Source organism: Pongo pygmaeus, chromosome 16, assembly GCF_028885625.2.
Source record: "Pongo pygmaeus isolate AG05252 chromosome 16, NHGRI_mPonPyg2-v2.0_pri, whole genome shotgun sequence".
In the NCBI taxonomy this organism is placed as follows: Eukaryota; Metazoa; Chordata; class Mammalia; order Primates; family Hominidae; genus Pongo; species Pongo pygmaeus.
In genome coordinates this window covers 67,584,206-67,591,457 of record NC_072389.2, presented here as the reverse complement: position 1 = coordinate 67,591,457, position 7,252 = coordinate 67,584,206, and the positions used below count along the sequence as shown (strand labels likewise).

General features: G+C 39.7%; 1 pseudogene; it reads left to right on the top strand.

The window, feature by feature from the left end:
• Nucleotides 1-3,579: 3,579 nt before the first annotated feature.
• Nucleotides 3,580-3,705, top strand: LOC129014864 (U2 spliceosomal RNA; annotated as a pseudogene).
• Nucleotides 3,706-7,252: the final 3,547 nt, after the last annotated feature.

Below are 7,252 nucleotides of genomic sequence, written 5' to 3'. Positions count from 1 at the left end.
CCAGTTCAAGTGATTCTCCTGCCTCAGCCTCCCAAGTAGCTCCGATTACAGGCATCTGCCACCATGCCCAGCTAATTTTTTGTATTTTTAGTAGAGGTGGGGTTTCACCATGTTGGCCAGGCAGGTCTTGAACTCCTGACCTTGTGATTCACCCGACTCAGCCTCTCAAAGTGCTGGGATTACAGGTGTGAGCCACTGTGCCCGGCCACCACATTTTTTTTATCCAGTTGTCCATTGATGGACACTTAGGACACTTCCATGACTTTGCTATTGTGAATTGTGCTATGATAAACATATGACTGTGGGTGTCTTTTTGATATAATGTAGATGGCTTTTCTTTTTCTTGCCTTATTGCACTGGTTAGAATCTTCAGTACAGTGGTGAATTGAAATGGTGAAAGCAAACATATTTTACTTCTTCCTGAACTTAGGGGGAAATCATTCAGTTTTTAATAATTAAAAATAATATTAGCTATAGGTTTTTTATAGATGTCTTTTATCAGGTTAAGGTAGTTCTCTTACTAGTTTGCTGGAGAGTTTTAGTCAGGGATGCATATTGAATTTTGTCAGTATCAAATGCTTTTTCTGCATCCTTGGAGATGATTGTGTTGTTTGAAGAAACAAGCTAGCTTTGTGGACTACAAAAAATGGGAACAGAGGTTAAATTATTTATAATAATACCCTTAACTTATGATTCTCCAGAATAGGGGTCAGCAAAATTTTTCTGTAGTACATATTTCTTGTAGTAAATATTTCAGATAATATTTTTGGCTTTGCAGGCCTCATACAGTATCTGTCACTTATTCTCCTTTGTTTTGTTTATTTTTTAAATATACCTTTAACAATTTTTTAAAAACCTATTCTTAGCTCACATTAAAAAATTAGGTCTGGCCACTTGAGATGAAAATGTCTTTTACATTATTAAAGAGTTGGTTTTATAGTTGAAAAAAAGACACATGTAGCCAGCAAAGCCTAAAATATCTACTATCTGGCTCTTTATAGAAAAAGTTTACCAACTCTCTGTTCTAAAATATCGTCACAAAATACTTTGAAAGGAGTATTAACATTTTCATATTTTTCAAGAGCAATTCATTGGAGAAACAGTGGTTTTCTGCATATGGGCTGGATTAAATTAAGCCAAGGTATAAGTCAGGTAATCAGTGGCAGCTTTTTCTCATCTGTGGTACTAGTCTCCAAACTGGGAAATTTTTAAACGAGGGTGTGATTATTAAAAGCATGAAATGTGAAGAAGCAGCTGAGTATCTCAATTTGTTAGTTTGAAATTAATTCATGATAACTCTGATTTCTCAGAGACTGAAAAACTTGGCTCCTTGGTTTAGAAGCAGTACTGGCTGAAACTTAGTTCTTTGGAAATACACAAGGTATAGTCTTGACTTGAGTCTTTAAACCAACACTTAAATAGCAGTAATGATATTCCAGGCATTATTCTAAGGGTTTTATGCTCTGGGCCTGTCTCCTGTTCTATAAAAGGAGGATGCCAATGATACTAATAATAGCCCTGTCATAGGGTTGCTGAGGGGATTACATATGGTTAACTTGTAATGCATATACGTAGTAAATGTAGTTAACTTGTCATGCAGTGCTGGGGCCAGAATCTGGTTCCTAACTCAGTACCATGCTATTTCTCCAATACATTCAGTGCCCCTTTCTCAGCTTCTGCCCTTTCCCTCTGGTCTTGCTCCCCACGTCTTTTAGTGGTCCACAAATACTGATAGAGGTGAGATGTAACCAAAAAGTCCCACTTGACTCCCTTTTTAGCGAACTACAAGATTTATAGCACTTGTAAAGCAACATTCAATTTAAATTTGTGGTACAGAATAATGTTTGATCAGTGTTCATTTAAATATTGATTTAGTATCCTTCAAGAATTCAAAACCTTATGAGTGAGGAGGGCCCGAATGTTTTAGAGAAAGACAGAGGAAGACACAGAGATAGTGAGACAAGAATATAAAACTAAACAAACTAAGAGTGGGCCAGGCGTGGTGGCTCACGCCTGTAATCCTAGCACTTTGGGAGGCTGAGGCAGGTGGATTGCCTGAGCTCAGGAGTTCGAGACCAGCCTAGGTAACCCGGTGAAACCCCGTCTCTACTAAAAATACAGAAAATTAGCTGGACATGTTGGTGTGTGCCTGTAATCCCATCTACTGGGGAGGCTGAGGCAGGAGGATTGCTAGAACCCGGGAGGCGGAGGTTGCAGTGATCTGAGATCATGCCACTGCACTCCAGCCTGGGTGACAGAGCGAGATTCTGTCTCTTAAAAAACAAAACAAAACAAAAAACAGAAAAAAAAGAAACTGAGAGTGCAGAAAGCTTTTACTCTTTTCTTTTCCTCTGACCTGAAAACAAACTTGAAATTTGGAAGTAGCCAAAGAGCTTTCCCTAGTTTGGATTCATTTGAATCCATTTTAAGCGGTTTGTGTTTTTTCCAAATGAACCTCTCTAGGTAACCATTGACTGCATATTAATTATGACACTGAGTACTTTTAAAGGTCAAGAAACAAAATAACCAAAATCAAAACATGTCATTCAGTGTAAACTACCTCTGCACATTCATTCCCCCTAATGTGCACATCACCTGAGACACTTGATTTTCTTCCTGGGGAATGGGCAGGGACCCATCTGTCCAATGCTCAGTGCCACGCGGATCCATACCACTGAGGTACTCCTGTGGCTCATTCCCGTGCACCACTCTGGACCGGGCCTGATTTTATTCTCCCACAGACTCATGGTTCTTGTTTTCCCCACTCTTTATAAATGCAATGCTTTCTTATCAAGCCTTTATTTGTATGGCTTTACTTAATATACTAGCATTTGACATATAAGGTAACTAGGGAAAACTACGCCTTTTCATTTTTTCTTGGGCTTTCAGAGAACTCATGCAATGTAACCTACCAAGCATCTAAAGCCTTTACCCACGCTTGTGCTTTTCCAGGTACCTAGGCTCTGAAATGGCAACTCGTAATACACTACCTCCATTTAAAATTCCATCCCTGATGTCTTTAGCTATTGATCACTCAAATGTATTGTCTAAAGTAGCTTTAGTTCTCTCTCTTACCTTACTTCTTAGGGCAGAAGAGAGAGGTTCTACTATAAAAGAAATACATCTTCATTTTAGTAAAACCAGAAAATTCAGATCAGCAAATAAAGAAATTTTAGAATCACCTCTAATCCCAATCATCCAGAGTTAACTTGCTGGTGTCATTTTCCTGGATATTCTCATACTGTTTACCCATGTATAGTTTTGTTTTTTTTTTCAAAAATTGGATACTTAGTACAATACTGTCTTGTAATCTTTTTCTTTTATTTTTTCTGAGTTTCTAATCTTCTACGACGTTGATTTTAATGATTTTATTACACAGGTGTGTTTTTCTTTAACAAATCTACTGTTGTCCACAGGTCCCATTCCAGGAGGCTTTTCATATAAAGGATGAGTGGACACCAACTAGAGACACTGGAGCAAGGACCCCACAGTGTGACATTTGGTTGTCTCTTGATGGGGGAGGGAAAGTGTGCTTTTGTGTACAAGTATGGGATAAGTGGATTCTATCATGTGGAGGATATTGCTTCTCAGCCTTTTGGCTAAGATCAAGTGTAGTATCATGAGGAGGCTTCTTTGAAACTGTGGATTTCCACTTATGTAACTAGTGGTGCTATTATATGCCCAGCACCAAGGTATGTAAATGTTGCATTAAAACCTTCTTGAGGTGGCTGGGCTCAGTGGCTCACACCTGTAATCCCAGAACTTTGGGAGGTTGAGACAGGCGGATCACGAGGTCAGGAGTTCGAGACCAGCCAGACCAACATGATGAAACCCCGTCTGTACTAAAAATACAAAAATCAGTCAGGCATGGTGGCGGGTGCCTGTAATCCCGCTACTCGGGAGGCTGAGGCAGGAGAATCACTTAAACATGGGAGGCGGAGGTTGCAGTGAGCTGAGATTGTGCCACTGCACTCCAGCCTAGGCAACAGGGTGAGACTCCATCTCAAAAAAAAAAAAAAAAAAAAAAAAAAAACCTTCTTGAGGTGTTTGCCATCTCACAATGTATTTATTTCAAAGTGATGCCAAGATGCTATAATAAAGTGTACTTATGATGACATATGATCTGACAAAGCATTTATTTGTGTGAAATGTCTTTCAAATACAATACAAATTAAAGACTATTTAGTTCTATATGTAGTAAAGATTTCTTCATACTACCTAGGATGTAAAAATGTCATGAGAGTGATTTGGAGCCCTCACTTGTAAAGGGCTGCAAGAAGTATTATATTTTGTGTTAGTATTGGAGGATCTTTCACTGTTTAGACTGTACCAGGGCCTCGGGTCTGAACTCTGAGAAAAGGGTAAAGGGAATGTGGTCATCTTTGGTCTCAGTCCATTGGGTTGTTTGGAAGATGCCCCTGTCCAGGCCCTGTAGTTTTTTTTTTTTTTTTTTTTTTTGGAGACGGAGTCTCGCTCTGTCGCCCAGGCTGGAGTGCAGTGGCGCGATCTCGGCTCACTGCAAGCTCTGCCTCCCAGGTTCACGCCATTCTCCTGCCTCAGCCTCCTGAGTAGCTGGGACTACAGGCGCTTGCCACCACGCCCGGCTAATTTTTTGTATTTTTAGTAGAGACAGGGTTTCGCCGTGTTAGCCAGGATGGTCTCGATCTCCTGACTTCGTGATCCACCCACCTTGGCCTCCCAAAGTGCTGGGATTACAGGTGGCCCTGTAGTTTTAATTCAGCCAACCCCACCTGTGGCTCCACTCTCCTGGGGCAGGGCTGGGCTGGCTACAGTGAACCTACTTCACTGCTGCTCTCAGTAGTTCTGTGCACGGCCACAGCCTACTCCCTGGATCATGATGCTTTCCCCTTTCCAAGATGCCTCTGCCTCAGGGATGCCCAATGTGAGTAGGCTGGCATTGTTAGCTACTGTCAGAACTGGAAGTCCCAGCTGCCAAGCTCCATCTTTTCCTCAACTTGGACAATTCATCCTTAGAGCCTTGTTGGGCCCCTGTCACCCAATCAAAGGCAGTGGGAGAGAAGGAGATTCTTCAGGCTAGCTCATCCTACCTGCTTCGAAACGCACAAGTGGTGTCACCTTTCACCGAGGAGCGAGAAAAATATAACTAAAGACAAATATCTGACTGCCTTTCTATAAAGAAAGGGAGATTTTTAACTTTCCTTTTGCTAAAGCACCCAATCAGTGAAAATGAACAACTTACCCTGTCACATGTGTTACTGTATCCAGTGTTTGTCCAACACAGACAGGAGCTTCCATTTATGCAAACCTTTCTACGCCCCAGACAACATTATTTTAAATGATTTTCTGTTTTTAGTCATTTAATTCTCATGGCCCCAGTATTCCACCCCCATTATTACAAATGATGAAACTGAGGTGCTGAGAGTTTACATTATTTGCCCAGGAGCATATAGTTACACAAAACTATTTTGTGTCATGAAAGAAATAATACAGTTGGAAATGTCTGAGAAAAAGCTTGACATTTAGTACCCCTGTTACAATCTTCAATAATTAAGGTTTTAATGTTTATCTGTTTGGTGTGAGTCCATAAGAACGAGGTAGGACAAAGAATATAACTTCAGCATAACTTCAAAATTTTGGCTTTGATAGAACTTGGAAGTGATACAAATATTTTGCAAAACATGGAGAAGATAGCTTTCCTCCTCAAAGAGCAAAGTTTATAATCTTGGTTTCGCCTTCTTGATGGAATTGTTGATTTATTTTTTATTTTTTATTTTTTTGCCACTGCTTTCTGGGAATCCCCTTCCTTGCCTACTACTCTCTCAAAGGGAGCATCTTTACAGCACATAGAACTCTGAAGACTAGAAGGCACAGGGACATGGCAGATTGTGCTAGCAGTCTTTGAAGAAATTGCATTGAAAGGAAATGCAAACTGCAGAGAAAATCTGACATTTTAAGAGAAAACATTTTTCTAAGCTAAACCGTTTTGTCACTTACAATATTTATTGTGGAGAAGAAAAAAACATTTTCATAAAAAATATTTCATAGCTCTTTTTCTCAATTTCTTTAAGCAGCAACTGTTGTTCTTTAGCAACTCTTGGAAAGCCTAAGGGATGAAGCAGAGCCCTGGCTCAACTGTGGAACTTTCATAATCTCCCAGGGATGGAAACAGACTTGGAAGAATACTCTAATCCAGAGCAGAGGTATAGAGGCAACCTCTGGATGCTGTGCTGTGAACAGTTGACTCAGATCCTATGATGATTCCTGTCTATGTCCATCATGAATGTTGCCACATCTTATCAAACTGAGTTGAATGGACATCGCTGGCAGTAATAACAACAATAGGAATATTGTCATACCTTTGCTTGCCATGTTAATCAACCAAGTTAATGTGATTTATCTCTAACGTCCCAGGTTAAATACCACTATTTCCTGTAGTGTTTCCTGTCTTTCCAAGACAAAATTGACACTCTTGAGTTTTCCAAAACACTTGTCACACACCCCCATTTTGATTTAATAGGTCTATTTTCTCTCCTAAACTGAGCTTTTTGAGAGCAACAACTAAGATTTATCTCTGATTTTGCAGTACTTGCTGGCAATTTAGGAACTAAATTGTTGAAATACATGTCTAATACCAAGGATGATGCTAACATAAGTGACACCTGATTTTTGTGTTTTGTTTTGTTTTTTAGCCTCAGTTCCTCCAAGACTACCCTTTACCTTGTTTTCTGTCCTCTAAATGCCTGTAGCCATCTGCTTCTGGATTCTTTATTTTCTCTTAGGCAATGTTACTCAGACTTCCAATGGAAACATCAGAAATATCTAATGCTTGTTAGAGCGCACCCCTCAATATCTGGAGATCTGGTATGAACTGAGATTTATTGGAGTTTCATACTTCCTCTAAAACATTAATCTAAATTTTTTGTATGTTCTACTACATGTAATACATTTTCCCATAAAACTTCTGAAAATTTTACATGGTTTCATAGTCCCAAAGAGAGTAGTTTGAGAATCATGGTGCTAAGCAGTTAATAACTATGAGCTGATTACAGCTCATTGTGAGTGCCTTCCTAGGAAGGCATCAGATGGCACTCTACGAGGAAGGATTTCTGAAATCTGGGAAACAAGAGAGTTTGGAGGGAATCACCTTATTAGTTGTATCTTATTCTGCCTAACCGAAAGTTGTTACTGACAGGGACTTTGGAGTTGGTTTGTAACACAAGCTTCACTCTATTGTTAATTGCTGACAATATATTATAGACTGCTGAGAAGA